Consider the following 17560-nt stretch of genomic DNA (forward strand, 5'->3'; position numbering starts at 1 on the left):
TATAAATCACCACATGTCTTGATTGACATGGCCACTTACAGAATCCTGAGTTTTAAGTCCTTACGTTAAGAATTGACTGATCTACACAGGGTTGAATGCACCATGTCTATCAAACTGCAGGCAGTGTATGGGTAAACACTTTTAGGGTGATTTGAACCACTTCCGGTTGGTCCAGGAAGCTTAGAATCAACACAGGTAGACCTCATAGTGGCCTGATGGACTGGTACCGAAGACAGGTTCATACGGCATTCATAACCCACATAGGCCTCAGGTTGAATTTTGTGGTGCAGGCAATGTATTCCTATGGGGAGAGATGACACTGTAATCTGTGAGATCAAAAAACACTGTTTTACTGTGAAGGGTTAATGCCACACGGTCAAGGTTAGGCTTGTTCAGATCGGGAGGACCTTAGGAACATTCCTATGGTGGAATTTTTCTTCTCACCCTAACGGTTCTCTCACTGTCACTCAAAAGCAAATGACATTGTGGGGCAGGCTTCATTTTGGGCCTAATATTCTAATGGTTGCTGCGCCTAGACCGAGCGAGCTACGGTCAAGCGGGATAGCTCGTTGAACTCAGCACAGTCTGGAGACTATGGTGATGCCATTTTTTGTGTTGATTTCAGAATGCCATTTTGGTGATGGTCCCTCTCTGTTTAAACATATTGCAAATGTACAAAAGTCAACTAGCAAGTCAGTGTCCATCAGTCAATTAGATGTCATTATGACACCAAACCCACTGTTTCCTACTCATTTAGATGCAAACTATCATATATGTCAGAGCAGTCCCATAATTCACAGCGCCTCTAGTTTAAAACATAATAAAAAGGTAAAACACATAGTTACGTTCTAGCTGCGGGTCCAGTTCGGACATTATGCGAAGTCCTATGTGAGGCGACCCCGAATCCCGAGTTTCGGCTCGATAGGTCATTTGGTGTCCGAGAAAAACCCTAATTGGTGCTGAAAATCCACTTATTTCCATGCCTTGCTACGGGGTCCTTGAACGAGCTATCGGACAGAAACTTTGGGGTCCGTCTCTATGGGCCGAGCCGGTTTCAACGCACCTAGCCTTGCGTCTCTGAGACTTTTCTAAACGTCGTCATTTTCGTGATGCAAAAATGAATTGAAGTTATTGCGAATGTACGAGGCTGTTTCTCGGTCCGAGAACCATCTAGAGCCACGTAACTCGTCACGCACCATGGCCCGGAGGTCTAGAACAGGTTTCTAAAGTTTCGGAACTCTAGGTCCGACCGTTCTTTTTTAGCTCGAACAAAGCTAACTATTGCGGCCACTGTCTGTCTCTACGCACCCCAATACGTCCCTCCATCCAAGTTGTGTTTTAGTGCAATTTTTTTTTCCTTTGATTTTTTTTGGGAAAAATGACTGATTTACAGTTCATGGGGGTTGCCTAATCACATATATGAAGTTTTGGACAGATCTGAATTTTTTAACCCTTCGAAACAGCCCCTGAGACACCAATTATGGCACTTCCGGTTGGCACAGGAAGCTATAAGTCACCACATATCCTCATTGGGGTATGCTGTTACAGAATCCTGAGTTTTAAGTCCTTACGTTAAGAATTGACTGATCTACACAGGGTTGAATGCACTATGTCTATCAAACTGCATGCAGTGTATGGGTAAACACTTTTAGGGGCATTTTAACCACTTCCGGTTGGTCCAGGAAGCTTAGAATCGACACAGGTAGACCTCATAGTGGCCTGATGGACTGGTACCGAAGACAGGTTCATACGGCATTCATAACCCACATAGGCCTCAGGTTGAAATTAGGGGTGCAGGCAATGTATTCCTATGGGGAGAGATGACACTGTAATCTGTGAGATCAAAAAACCCTGTTTTACTGTGAAGGGTTAATGCCACACGGTCAAGGTTAGGCTTGTTGAGATCGGGAGGACCTTAGGAACATTCATGTGGTGGAATTTTTCTTCTCACCCTAACGGTTCTCTCACTGTCACTCAAAAGCAAATGACATTGTGGGGCAGGCTTCATTTTGGGCCTACTATTCTAATGGTCGGTTATTGTGTTATTTCAGAAAATCATAGAAAATCACAGAAATGTCGCAGAGCTCCGCAGCACACTTTAAAAAGATTCGTATGAACACCCTGCAACTGGATCTGTAACCGTTGAAAAAAAAAAATGCCTATTTGTGACCATCACCAATTTGTCATTGTTCCGTTTCTCTTAAATGACGATAGATAAATGGCTGGTTCTTTTTTTATTGACACCGGAGGCTCCTTGGCTTTGACCTGAAGTGGAAAAATAATTTCTCTACTTCCATTTTAAGCCTTTAATCCCAGAAAAATGGCCGTAGCTCAAAAACCGTCGAGGCCTAGACGCCATCCCGTTCGGGGCCAACTGCCCCTTGAGCCAAACCTACGCTCGCCAAGTTTCGGCTTCGAAATATTTTCAGTTTTTGAGATAAGGCCCCGTCGCGATTCGTGATGTTTTGCCAAATTGCCATATGATTCCGTATGCCATCTGGTGGGAGTGTCCGGGACGGCGGAAAAACGGTCCGAAACTTGTTTTTTTTTTTAAACGGGAACCGAAAGTCCGACAAAGTTCATTCGATGACTTCCCGGTAGGTCCGGCCCTACCGCACGGCCCGACGCCGACCGCGAATTTTACAAACGATTTCGGACGTCGGGTAAGGGACCGTACATTTGCAATATGGACTTTCTCACTGATCATACACGAAATGCCGAAATGTTCCCTTAAGGTATGTAAAGTTAGGGATAAGTGCAGGCATTAACTCTGAATGTGTAAAGTTAGGGATAAGTTCAGGCATTAACAATGATGTGTGGTCAGGGATAAGATCAGGCATTAACTCTGAATGTGTAAATTCAGGGATAAGTTCAGGCATTAACTATGAATGTGTAAAGTTAGGGATAAGTTCAGGCATTAACTCTGAATGTCTGAAGTTAGGGATAAGATCAAGCATTAACAATGATGTGTGGTCAGGGATAAGTTCAGGCATTAACTCTGAATGTGTAAAGTTAGGGATAAGTTCAGGCATTAACTCTGAATGTGTAAAGTTAGGGATAAGTTCAGGCATTAACTCTGAATGTGTAAAGTTAGGGATAAGTTCAGGCATTAACTCTGAATGTCTAAAGTTAGGGATAAGATCAAGCATTAACAATGATGTGTGGTCAGGGATAAGTTCAGGCATTAACTCTGAATGTGTAAAGTTAGGGATAAGTTCAGGCATTAACTCTGAATGTGTAAAGTAAGGGATAAGTTCAGGCATTAACAATGATGTGCGGTCAGGGATAAGATCAGGCATTAACTCTGAATGTGTAAAGTTAGGGATAAGTTCAGGCATTAACTCTGAATGTGTAAAGTTAGGTATAGGTTCAGGCATTAACTCTGAATGTTTTTAAGTTAGGTATAGGTTCAGGCATTAACTCTGAATGTGTAAAGTTAGGGATAAGTTCAGGCATTAACTCTGAATGTGTAAAGTTAGGGATAAGTTCAGGCATTAACTCTGAATGTGTAAAGTTGGGAATAAGTTCAGGCATTAACTCTGAATGTGTAAAGTTAGGGATAAGTTCAGGCATTAACTCTGAATGTCTAAAGTTAGGGATAGGATCAAGCATTAACAATGATGTGTGGTCAGGGATACGTTCAGGCATTAACTCTGAATGTGTAAAGTTAGGGATAGGTTCAGGCATTAACTCTAAATGTGTAAAGTTAGGGATAAGTTCAGGCATTAACTCTGAATGTGTAAAGTTAGGTATAGGTTCAGGCATTAACTCTGAATGTGTAAAGTTAGGGATAAGTTCAGGCATTAACTCTGAATGTGTAAAGTTAGGGATAAGATCAAGCATTAACAATGATGTGTGGTCAGCGATAAGTTCAGGCATTAACTCTGAATGTGTAAAGTTAGGTAGAGGTTCAGGCATTAACTCTGAATGTGTAAAGTTAGGGATAAGTTCAGGCATTAACTCTGAATGTGTAAAGTTAGGGATAAGATCAGGCATTAACAATGATGTGTGGCCAGGGATATGATCAGGCATTAACTCTGAATGTGTAAAGTTAGGGATAAGTTCAGGCATTAACTCTGAATGTGTAAAGTTAGGGATAAGTGCAGGCATTAACTCTGAATGTCTAAAGTTAGGGATAAGATCAAGCATTAACAATGATGTGTGGTCAGGGATAAGTTCAGGCATTAACTCTGAATGTGTAAAGTTAGGGATAAGTTCAGGCATTAACTCTGAATGTCTAAAGTTAGGGATAAGATCAAGCATTAACAATGATGTGTGGTCAGGGATACGTTCAGGCATTAACTCTGAATATGTAAAGTTAGGGATAAGTTCAGGCATTAACTCTGAATGTGTAAAGTTAGGGATAAGTTCAGGCATTAACTCTGAATATGTAAAGTTATGGATAAGTTCAGGCATTAACTCTGAATGTGTAAAGTTAGGGTTAAGTTCAGGCATTAACTCTGAATGTGTAAAGTTAGGGATAAGTTCAGGCATTAACTCTGAATGTGTAAAGTTAGGGATAAGTTCAGGCATTAACTCTGAATGTGTAAAGTTAGGTAGAGGTTCAGGCATTAACTCTGAATGTGTAAAGTTAGGGATAAGTTCAGGCATTAACTCTGAATGTGTAAAGTTAGGGATAAGTTCAGGCATTAACAATGATGTGTGGTCAGGGATAAGATCAGGCTTTAACTCTGAATGTGTAAAGTTAGGGATAAGTTCAGGCATTAACTCTGAATGTGTAAAGTTAGGGATAAGTTCAGGCATTAACTCTGAATGTCTAAAGTTAGGGATAAGATCAAGCATTAACAATGATGTGTGGTCAGGGATAAGTTCAGGCATTAACTCTGAATGTGTAAAGTTAGGGATAAGTTCAGGCATTAACTCTGAATATGTAAAGTTAGGGATAAGTGCAGGCATTAACTCTGAATGTGTAAAGTTAGGGATACGTTCAGGCATTAACAATGATGTGTGGTCAGGGATAAGATCAGGCATTAACTCTGAATGTGTAAAGTTAGGGATAAGTTCAGGCATTAACTCTGAATGTGTAAAGTTAGGGATAAGTTCAGGCATTAACTCTGAATGTGTAAAGTTAGGGATAAGTTCAGGCATTAACTCTGAATGTCTAAAGTTAGGGATAAGATCAAGCATTAACAATGATGTGTGGTCAGGGATAAGTTCAGGCATTAACTCTGAATGTGTAAAGTTAGGGATAAGTTCAGGCATTAACTCTGAATGTGTAAAGTAAGGGATAAGTTCAGGCATTAACAATGATGTGCGGTCAGGGATAAGATCAGGCATTAACTCTGAATGTGTAAAGTTAGGGATAAGTTCAGGCATTAACTCTGAATGTGTAAAGTTAGGTATAGGTTCAGGCATTAACTCTGAATGTTTTTAAGTTAGGTATAGGTTCAGGCATTAACTCTGAATGTGTAAAGTTAGGGATAAGTTCAGGCATTAACTCTGAATGTGTAAAGTTAGGGATAAGTTCAGGCATTAACTCTGAATGTGTAAAGTTGGGAATAAGTTCAGGCATTAACTCTGAATGTGTAAAGTTAGGGATAAGTTCAGGCATTAACTCTGAATGTCTAAAGTTAGGGATAGGATCAAGCATTAACAATGATGTGTGGTCAGGGATACGTTCAGGCATTAACTCTGAATGTGTAAAGTTAGGGATAGGTTCAGGCATTAACTCTAAATGTGTAAAGTTAGGGATAAGTTCAGGCATTAACTCTGAATGTGTAAAGTTAGGTATAGGTTCAGGCATTAACTCTGAATGTGTAAAGTTAGGGATAAGTTCAGGCATTAACTCTGAATGTGTAAAGTTAGGGATAAGATCAAGCATTAACAATGATGTGTGGTCAGCGATAAGTTCAGGCATTAACTCTGAATGTGTAAAGTTAGGTAGAGGTTCAGGCATTAACTCTGAATGTGTAAAGTTAGGGATAAGTTCAGGCATTAACTCTGAATGTGTAAAGTTAGGGATAAGATCAGGCATTAACAATGATGTGTGGCCAGGGATATGATCAGGCATTAACTCTGAATGTGTAAAGTTAGGGATAAGATCAGGCATTAACTCTGAATGTGTAAAGTTAGGGATAAGTGCAGGCATTAACTCTGAATGTCTAAAGTTAGGGATAAGATCAAGCATTAACAATGATGTGTGGTCAGGGATAAGTTCAGGCATTAACTCTGAATGTGTAAAGTTAGGGATAAGTTCAGGCATTAACTCTGAATGTCTAAAGTTAGGGATAAGATCAAGCATTAACAATGATGTGTGGTCAGGGATACGTTCAGGCATTAACTCTGAATATGTAAAGTTAGGGATAAGTTCAGGCATTAACTCTGAATGTGTAAAGTTAGGGATACGTTCAGGCATTAACTCTGAATATGTAAAGTTATGGATAAGTTCAGGCATTAACTCTGAATGTGTAAAGTTAGGGTTAAGTTCAGGCATTAACTCTGAATGTGTAAAGTTAGGGATAAGTTCAGGCATTAACTCTGAATGTGTAAAGTTAGGGATAAGTTCAGGCATTAACTCTGAATGTGTAAAGTTAGGTAGAGGTTCAGGCATTAACTCTGAATGTGTAAAGTTAGGGATAAGTTCAGGCATTAACTCTGAATGTGTAAAGTTAGGGATAAGTTCAGGCATTAACAATGATGTGTGGTCAGGGATAAGATCAGGCTTTAACTCTGAATGTGTAAAGTTAGGGATAAGTTCAGGCATTAACTCTGAATGTGTAAAGTTAGGGATAAGTTCAGGCATTAACTCTGAATGTCTAAAGTTAGGGATAAGATCAAGCATTAACAATGATGTGTGGTCAGGGATAAGTTCAGGCATTAACTCTGAATGTGTAAAGTTAGGGATAAGTTCAGGCATTAACTCTGAATATGTAAAGTTAGGGATAAGTGCAGGCATTAACTCTGAATGTGTAAAGTTAGGGATAAGTTCAGGCATTAACAATGATGTGTGGTCAGGGATAAGATCAGGCATTAACTCTGAATGTGTAAATACAGGGATAAGTTCAGGCATTAACTATGAATGTGTAAAGTTAGGGATAAGTTCAGGCATTAACTCTGAATGTCTGAAGTTAGGGATAAGATCAAGCATTAACAATGATGTGTGGTCAGGGATAAGTTCAGGCATTAACTCTGAATGTGTAAAGTTAGGGATAAGTTCAGGCATTAACTCTGAATGTGTAAAGTTAGGGATAAGTTCAGGCATTAACTCTGAATGTGTAAAGTTAGGGATAAGTTCAGGCATTAACTCTGAATGTCTAAAGTTAGGGATAAGATCAAGCATTAACAATGATGTGTGGTCAGGGATAAGTTCAGGCATTAACTCTGAATGTGTAAAGTTAGGGATAAGTTCAGGCATTAACTCTGAATGTGTAAAGTAAGGGATAAGTTCAGGCATTAACAATGATGTGCGGTCAGGGATAAGATCAGGCATTAACTCTGAATGTGTAAAGTTAGGGATAAGTTCAGGCATTAACTCTGAATGTGTAAAGTTAGGTATAGGTTCAGGCATTAACTCTGAATGTTTTTAAGTTAGGTATAGGTTCAGGCATTAACTCTGAATGTGTAAAGTTAGGGATAAGTTCAGGCATTAACTCTGAATGTGTAAAGTTAGGGATAAGTTCAGGCATTAACTCTGAATGTGTAAAGTTAGGGATAAGTTCAGGCATTAACTCTGAATGTGTAAAGTTAGGGATAAGTTCAGGCATTAACAATGATGTGTGGTCAGGTATAAGTTCAGGCATTAACTCTGAATGTGTAAAGTTCGGGATAATTTCAGGTTCTTAGGTTAGACATTAACTCTGAATGGTTAAGGTAAGGGTTAACGTTTGGGAGAGGCTTTAAAAAAGCACTTTCTATTATTGGATTCAAACATGCAACCTTTGGAATCAGAGGCAGATCCTTACGCCCATCTACCATCCCAGTCCACAATACCATATCAAATCCAAAACCTACTCGAAGGTTACAGCGCTCACTGTTGCCCCTAGTGGCAGGTTTCCACATCATCCCCCGACATCCACAGACATGGATGGACGTTGAATACTGACTTGTATCACAGGTGACCTTGCTCGGTTTACCCGGCTTCAAGTGTGTGTGTGGGGATGTTTGCAGAGGGTGGTGTACATGGACAGTGTGTGTGTGTGTGTGTGTGTGTGTGTGTGTGTGTGTGTGTGTGTGTGTGTGTGTGTGCGTGTGTGTGTGTGCTCACACTTACACCTTCCTTTGGTATACAAACCTCTCCCTACCCTCATAGCCTATAGCTCCTCTGTCTTCCACATTTCCACACCTGTTCTGGCTAGTCTTCAGCTGAAGTGAGTCTTCAGCAATTAGCCGTAGCCTGTAGCTGAGAGGTAACCCAGTAGCACGGACTAGCAGAGGCCCACCCACCAGCTCCTCTCCTCTCTCTGAACCCAGGTGAGACAGACACTAGTTAGGATCAATCCCTCTCGCACACCCACTACCTCCCATCCTCTCCGCTCAGTTTGAATGGAGGAGTGAGGCGAGGTGGGGGGGCCTCTGACTGAGTTCACAGAGACACTTCTATGGCGCTGTCGTGTGTTTGATGGGCTGCCCACTCTGTGTGTTCAGCACTACGTGTGAGAGATACTCTGCGGTTTCTCTGGATGGTGTGTTTGCAGTGGGCTTTAGCGTGTCTGGTTTGTACAGGATGGTTGGTAGGAAGATGGTGGCCTGCAGGAGAGCTGTATCTCTGCTGCCCCTCACAGGAGCTGACATGGAACTGCAGGTAGTGTGGTGGTGGAGGAGGCTGGGCTGATGTTCGTCGGCATAGCCCTCTGTCTTCCATTCTGTAAGTCATAGTCAGTTTCTCCCTCGCTTTCCCTCACTCATGACTCCACACACTCTCGCTCGATAGTCTCTCTCTCTCAGTTATTCAGTAGCTAACATTAAGAGAGAGGTGCAACACTAACCAATCCCCAGTGATATGGTGACTATGAGCCCTGAAGATCCTTATAGAGCACTGTAAGGTACTTAACATGCTGACCACACTGCTCGCGTTACATGTGCAAGCGTTGCTAAATAAATGTGCACTTATATGTTATTCAATCATTTCATCCAAAGTGCTCGCACGCGTAAACGATTGTCTGCGTAGCCAGGCGATAAAATACAACTTGGTTATATTTTAGATGCTTGAAGCGCTGCAAGTCCCCGTCTCTCCCATCCACTCATTGATTTTTAGGAGCATATACCAAAATGGATGATTGAAAGATGAACTCCACTCCAGTTGGTGGTTTTAATGCACCTTAAAGTTGGTTGCCCACCGCCATATAACGTCCACAGAAGAAAAAGAAGACAAGGAGGAGAGATTACTGGAAACTAACTAGGTTTTCTCTTTTATCTGTGGATTAATTGTCGGAGTAGAGAACACACGATTTTGTGTGACTCAAAATGGGTCAAAATTCTACAAAGATCTGAAGACCTTGTGCATTTCAGGTAAAATAACAACCCAATGTATATATCCCAGGACAAATTAGCTAGCAACAGCAAGCTAGCTAGCTAAATTGCCATACATGTTTAATGCTTTTGACCTGTCTCCAAATTAATATAGTTGGTTCAGAGGTCGCTTTGACGTTTTTTTAACCTGCGTGTCCTGATCACGTCTGGTGTGGACGGACAAAATCATTATGCACGCGATGGCGCACGCACGTGCCCGGTGTAGTCAGCATGTAAAGGGTCAACAGGAGAAACAGTGTGAGTAGCCGTAGGTGCTCTCCATGGTCCTGAAAATAATCTCAAATTAGCTCTCTGTGCTCCTGAGCCTTGAAAAGGCCCCATAGAGTTAAAGCTCACTTTAAGTGGATGTTCCTAGAGACACAACATGACGTTATGAGATGCTCTCCGTGGTCCTAAACTCTCCGTGGCCCCATGCAGCTAAAAACGTCTCTGATTGGTTGTGACCTGGAAAAACAACAGGAAGCTCCCCGGGTTCCTGAAGAGACCAGAGGCTAAAAGGACCTTTCTGTGGTGGTGAAAATATTAGACGTGGTTTAAGGGAGCTGTCCGTGGTTCTGAACGTTTTACTGCACAGTAAAAAGACTCAAAACTGCTTCAGCAAACAGCAGGAGCAGAGCCTTAGGCAGTTTTCAGATAAACACACACACACACACACACACACACACACACACACACACACACACACACACACACACACACACACACACACACACACACACAGGGATAATAGAGGAACATCCATTTAGGAAAGAGGAGAGCATTAGGGAGGTTTAATTTGCTTAATGAAGAATGCATCCCTTTTATTTATTTATTTATTTTATTTCACCTTTATTTAACCAGGTAGGCCAGTTGAGAACAAATTCTCATTTACAACTGCGACCTGGCCAAGATAAGGCATAGCAGTGTGAACAGTCAACACAGAGTTACACATGGAGTAAACAATTAACAAGTCAATAACACAGTAGAAAAAAGGGGAGTCTATATATACATTGTGTGCAAAAGGCATGAGAAGGTAGGCAAATAATTACAATTATGCAGATTAACACTGGAGTGATAAATGATCAGATGGTCATGTACAGGTAGAGATATTGGTGTGCATATATCCTACATATCCTTATGTACATATTCTTTATCCCCTTACACTGTGTACAAGACAGTAGTTTTGGAATTGTTAGTTAGATTACTTGTTATTACTGCATTGTCGGAACTAGAAGCACAAGCATTTCGCTACACTCGCATTAACATCTGCTAACCATGTGTATGTGACAAATAAAATTTGATTTGATTTGATTTGATTTGAAAAGAGCAGAAAAATACAAAAATAAAAAACAGTATGGGGATGAGGTAGGTGAAAATGGGTGGGCTATTTACCAATAGACTATGTACAGCTGCAGCGATCGGTTAGCTGCTCTGTCCCTCTGTCTCTGTATGCCTATGCACTGTAGTGATGTATATTCTCCTCTGTCATATATCTCATCATGTTGAGGTCTGTCTCTCCATATATCTCAGCATGTTGAGGTCTGTCTCTCCATATATCTCAGCATGTTGAGGTCTGTCTCTCCATATATCTCAGCATGTTGAGGTCTGTCTCTCCATATATCTCAGCATGTTGAGGTCTGTCTCTCCATATATCTCATCATGTTGAGGTCTGTCTCTCCATATATCTCAGCATGTTGAGGTCTGTCTCTCCATATATCTCAGCATGTTGAGGTCTGTCTCTCCATATATCTCATCATGTTGAGGTCTGTCTCTCCATATATCTCAGCATGTTGAGGTCTGTCTCTCCATATATCTCAGCATGTTGAGGTCTGTCTCTCCATATATCTCACCATGTTGAGGTCTGTCTCTCCATATATCTCATCATGTTGAGGTCTGTCTCTCCATATATCTCAGCATGTTGAGGTCTGTCTCTCCATATATCTCAGCATGTTGAGGTCTGTCTCTCCATATATCTCAGCATGTTGAGGTCTGTCTCTCCATATATCTCAGCATGTTGAGGTCTGTCTCTCCATATATCTCAGCATGTTGAGGTCTGTCTCTCCATATATCTCAGCATGTTGAGGCCTGTCTCTCCATATATCTCACCATGTTGAGGTCTGTCTCTCCATATATCTCAGCATGTTGAGGTCTGTCTCTCCATATATCTCAGCATGTTGAGGTCTGTCTCTCCATATAACTCAGCATGTTGAGGTCTGTCTCTCCATATATCTCATCATGTTGAGGTCTGTCTCTCCATATATCTCAGCATGTTGAGGTCTGTCTCTCCATATATCTCAGCATGTTGAGGTCTGTCTCTCCATATATCTCAGCATGTTGAGGTCTGTCTCTCCATATATCTCATCATGTTGAGGTCTGTCTCTCCATATATCTCAGCATGTTGAGGTCTGTCTCTCCATATATCTCAGCATGTTGAGGTCTGTCTCTCCATATATCTCAGCATGTTGAGGTCTGTCTCTCCATATATCTCAGCATGTTAAGGTCTGTCTCTCCATATATCTCAGCATGTTGAGGTCTGTCTCTCTTTTTGCTTATTCTTTTCCTGCTTTTCTTTCAGTTCTCCAGTTTTCTGCTTTACCCTCCTGGGGCAGTTCTGTCATTTTTTTTATTACATAATGTGAACAAAGTGAAATACACACACACATGAACACACACAATGCATATTGGGCAAAAAGTGCAGCTACACACACACAACTGCAGTCCTATGCTGCACATGTACCAACCAACACAGATTAAGTGTACAACATGAACACGCACATACACACACAAATCAATGTGGCCTGTGTTCGACATCAAAGCAACGTCTGTACACCAAGCTGAAGGGCACGGCTGCACAGCTTAAGCAATTGACCAGCAACACTGCTCCCTACACACATACACGCGCACACACACACACACACACACACACACACACACACACACACACACACACACACACACACACACACACACACACACACACACACACACAGATAGCACTGACAGTCACTGCTTCTCAATCCAATTCTGAAACAGTATGGCTTCCGTGGGAACTACACTAGAGGGGAAAACTCCAAAAGAACAGTTCAGGCTCTCAGTGAATAGCAACGAATTAACAATTTATCATTAGCTTAGCAACATCGTACACTTGTCTACTTCCCAAATCTCGTTAAACACAGTTGGGAGTTAAATGAAACCACACTATTACTATTCTACACATGCATAAGGACGTGCAGTCATGCGTGGCAAGGCTCAATGATGGGCTTGTTTATCTGTGTGCCACCCACTTGTTTAGGTTGTACACCAATTTGTCCCGTCTAAACAGGTGATTTTTCTTCGTTAACGTGGAGGAGAACGAGTTGAGCTCATGGCTTTTTGGGGTGTGTGTTTGTATTTGTGTGTGTTTGTGTTTGTGTGTGTTGTGTGTGTGTGTGTGTGTGTGTGTGTGTGTGTTTGTGTGTGTGTGTGTGTGTGTGCGTACTTGTGCAGCCCACCTCCGAACAAATGTATGTGTGTGTTTTTAGCAGTTCTGCTGCCGTATCCTGTTTGCTAGCTAATGGACGGGGAGAGGGGTTTAGAGGTTAGTTAGAGGTTCTAGGCAGTGATTCCCAAACTCGGTCCTGGGACCCCAAGGGGGGCCCGATTACTTATTTGCCCTAGTACCACACAGCTCATTAAAATAATCAACTAATCATCAATCTTTCATTGCTTGAATCAGCTACAATTGAAGTCGGAAGTTTACATGCAATTCGGTTGGAGTCATTAAAACTTGTTTTTCAACCACTCCACAAATTTCTTGTTAAGAAACTATAGTTTTGGCAAGTCAGGTTAGGACATCTACTTTGTGCATGACACAAGTCATTTTTCCAACAATTGTTTACAGACAGATTATTTACTTATAATTCACTGTATCACAATTCCAGTGGGTCAGAAGTTACCATACACTAAGTTGACTGTACCTTTAAACAGCTTGGAAAATTCCAGAAAATTATGTAATGACTTTAGAAGCTTCTGATAGGCTAATTGGCATAATTTGAGTCAATTGGAGGTGTACCTTTGGATGTATTTCAAGGCCTACCTTTAGCCTCTTCGCTTGACATCATGGGAAAATCAAAAGAAATCAGCCAAGACCTCATAAAAAAAATTGTAGACCTCCACAAGTCTGGTTCATCCTTGGGAGCAATTTCCTGAAGGTACCTGTACAAACAAACAAAGTCAAGGTATTGGAGTGGCCATCACAAAGCCCTGCCCTCAATCCTACAGAAAATGTGTGGGCAGAACTGAAAAAGCATGTGAGAGCAAGTAGGCCTACAAACCTGACTCAGTTACACCCGCTCTGTCAGGAGGAATGGGCCAAAATTCACCCAACTTATTGTGGGAAGCTTGTGGAAGGCTACCGAAATGTTTGACCAAAGTTAAACAATTTAAAGGCAATGCTACCAAATACTAATTGAGTGTATGTAAACTTCTGACCCAATGGGAAAGTGATGAAATAAATACAATCTGAAAAAAACAATTATCTCTACTATAATTCTGACATTTCACATTCTTAAAATAAAGTGGTGATCCTATCTGACTGCAAATGGGTCTTCCAAATGGACAATGACCCCAAGCATAATTCCAGGGAATTTTTAAATGTCAAGAATGTCAATAATTGTAAAAAAAAATATTATTATTTTTAAAAAACGGAGTTTACATGTATTTGGCTAAGGTGTATGTAAACTTCCAACTTCAACTGTATGTAGTGTTCGGGGCAACAACCAAAACGTGCCCCCCTTGGGGTCCTGAGGAACGAGTTTGGGAAACACTGAAGTAGAGGATGTTAATGAGAGACGAACAGGCTCTGGAGAGGTTCTCACAGCTGCAGGACTAGTCTGATGTCAATATCACTCCTAACACTACATTACTGAACACTAGTCTGATGTCAATATCACTCCTAACACTACATTACTGAACACTAGTCTGATATCAATATCACTCCTAACACTACATTACTGAATACAACTAAAACTGCCTAGTGTCTCTTAACTACTGCAGCCAGAGAGATGGGTGGATGTGTTTGATTGTGTGTGTCAGAAAGAGCAAGAGAATAAGAAAGCGTGAGAAAGTAAGAAAGAGCGAGAGAAAATAAGAGAGTGAGAGAGAGAGAGAGAGAGTGAGAGTGAGTGAGAGAATGAGAGAGAAAATAAGAGAGAGAATAAGAGAGAGAGAGAATAATTTAGAATGAGAAAATAAGAGAGAGAGAGAGTGAGTGAGAGAGAGAGAAAGAGAGAGAGAGAGTGAGTGAGAGAATGAGAGAGAAAATAAGAGTGAGAGATAGAATGGGAGAGAGTGACAGAGAGAAAGAAAATAGAAGACAAAGGATACAGGGACTGCTGTTTCTCCACTCTCTCACTCTCTCTCTCTCTCACTCTCTCTCACTCTCACATTTCTAAACTAATGATGATGAGGATGACATGGCAGCAGGCCTGCTCTCTTAACCGGATTACATAATGGTGCCCGGGCGGCTCCAGAGCTGCAGCCCAGGATGTGCTGACAGCATGCTTTCTCAACGTCATTAGCAATGCTCACACAGCTGGCTCAGGGGAAGGGGGGGGGGAGAGGAGGAGGGACGGAGGGGGAGGGAGCATGAGAGAGGGAGGAGGGCGAGGGGATGGAGAGAGATCGGGAGGGAGGGAGAGGAGAGGGAGGGAGGATAGATAGAGGGACGGAGTGGGGGAGAGGGAGGAGGGAGGGGGGAGGGAGGGAGATGGGGAGGGAGAGGAGAGGGAGGGAGCAGGGAGAGAGGATAGAGAGGGAGGGAGCGGGTGAAGGGGGAGGGAGATGGGAAGGAGGGCGATGTGGAAGGAGGGCGAGGAGAGGGAGGGAGGGAGCAGGGAAGAGGGAGGGAGGGAGCGGGGGAGAGGGAGGAGGGAGCGGGGAGCGAGGGAGGGAGGAGAGAGCGAGGGAGAGGGACGGAGATAGGGGAAGAGGGAGAGGAGAGGGGGGAAGCATGGGGGTTTACACATCCTGGGGTTCAGGGTCTATCCCGACCCCTCCGCTGAGCTGAAGTGAACCCCTTGGCCACCCCCCACTGCCACTGTTTCCAATAATACTGCAGCGATGCAGCAAAGCCTGTGTTTCATCCGTTGCTCTCCTCCTCTCAACGGAGAGAGGGATGAAAGCAGAGGATTGGTATTCCTCGACACGACTGTTAACAAACACTTCCCATCTCACACATCAAACACTATGACCGGGAAGCAGTCCACACCAAATAATTAAAAAGACAGGCTTCAATGTTTGTATGTGTTGGCTTTATGGAGATTATTATTACAAATGGCAACACAAGTTACTCTTAGATTTTCATAACGTTCCTAAAGAAAGCCGACATACAGTACCAGGACAATGTCATTAAAGTCCCATTAGACACACCAGAGACCACTGACCGCAAAACAACACCGCTAATATGTTTTGGAGGTTTTGATTGGATGGGAGAAATACACCAGCATGAAGGCGCAAACACGATACTATGATAAATATAAACAAAACACATGATTCCGTTGAACATGTAACTACATGGATGTTGAAGGAGATAATGATGTCTGCAGTTTTTAATACACGTGTTTACAAGGCCCGTCGTACGGACTGTGACTATCACTTAACTTGTTAAAATGGGATTTTAAGTCTAAAAACACTGCTGAAAATTGGTCGAGATAAAAACAAGAATCTGCATATTCAGAGGTTTAGAAACAGTCCGAGTGAGAGGTTTAGAAACAGTCCGAGTCAGAGGTTTAGAAATAGTCCGAGTCAGAGGTTTAGAAACAGTCCGAGTCAGAGGTTTAGAAACAGTCCGAGTCAGAGGTTTAGAAATAGTCCGAGTCAGAGGTTTAGAAACAGTCCGAGTCAGAGGTTTAGAAATAGTCAAGAGTCAGAGGTTTAGAAATAGTCAAGAGTCAGAGGTTTAGAAACAGTCCTAGTCAGAGGTTTAGAAACAGTCCGAGTCAGAGGTTTAGAAACAGTCCTAGTCAGAGGTTTAGAAACAGTCCGAGTCAGAGGTTTAGAAACAGTCCGAGTCAGAGGTTTAGAAACAGTCCGAGTCAGAGGTTTAGAAACAGTCCGAGTCAGAGGTTTAGAAATAGTCAAGAGTCAGAGGTTTAGAAACAGTCCGAGTCAGAGGTATAGAAATAGTCAAGAGTCAGAGGTTTAGAAATAGTCAAGAGTCAGAGGTTTAGAAATAGTCAAGAGTCAGAGGTTTAGAAACAGTCCGAGTCAGAGGTTTAGAAATAGTCAAGAGTCAGAGGTTTAGAAATAGTCAAGAGTCAGAGGTTTAGAAACAGTCCGAGTCAGAGGTTTAGAAATAGTCAAGAGTCAGAGGTTTAGAAACAGTCCGAGTCAGAGGTTTAGTCCGAGTCAGAGGTTTAGAAACAGTCCGAGTCAGAGGTTTAGAAATAGTCAAGAGTCAGAGGTTTAGAAATAGTCAAGAGTCAGAGGTTTAGAAACAGTCCGAGTCAGAGGTTTAGAAACAGTCCTAGTCAGAGGTTTAGAAACAGTCCGAGTGAGAGGTTTAGAAATAGTCAAGAGTCAGAGGTTTAGAAACAGTCCGAGTCAGAGGTTTAGAAACAGTCCTAGTCACAGGTTTAGAAATAGTCAAGAGTCAGAGGTTTAGAAATAGTCAAGAGTCAGAGGTTTAGAAATAGTCAAGAGTCAGAGGTTTAGAAACAGTCCGAGTCAGAGGTTTAGAAACAGTCCGAGTCAGAGGTTTAGAAACAGTCCGAGTCAGAGGTTTAGAAACAGTCTGAGTCAGAGGTTTAGAAATAGTCAAGAGTCAGAGGTTTAGAAATAGTCAAGAGTCAGAGGTTTAGAAACAGTCCGAGTCAGAGGTTTAGAAACAGTCCGAGTCAGAGGTTTAGAAACAGTCCGAGTGAGAGGTTTAGAAATAGTCAAGAGTCAGAGGTTTAGAAATAGTCAAGAGTCAGAGGTTTAGAAATAGTCAAGAGTCAGAGGTTTAGAAATAGTCAAGAGTCAGAGGTTTAGAAACAGTCAGAGTCAGAGGTTTAGAAACAGTCCGAGTCAGAGGTTTAGAAACATTATATTTTTGGACGTCTGTTACGCTGCC

The sequence above is a fragment of the Oncorhynchus mykiss genome, chromosome 21, assembly GCF_013265735.2.
Source record: "Oncorhynchus mykiss isolate Arlee chromosome 21, USDA_OmykA_1.1, whole genome shotgun sequence".
Taxonomy (NCBI): Eukaryota; Metazoa; Chordata; class Actinopteri; order Salmoniformes; family Salmonidae; genus Oncorhynchus; species Oncorhynchus mykiss.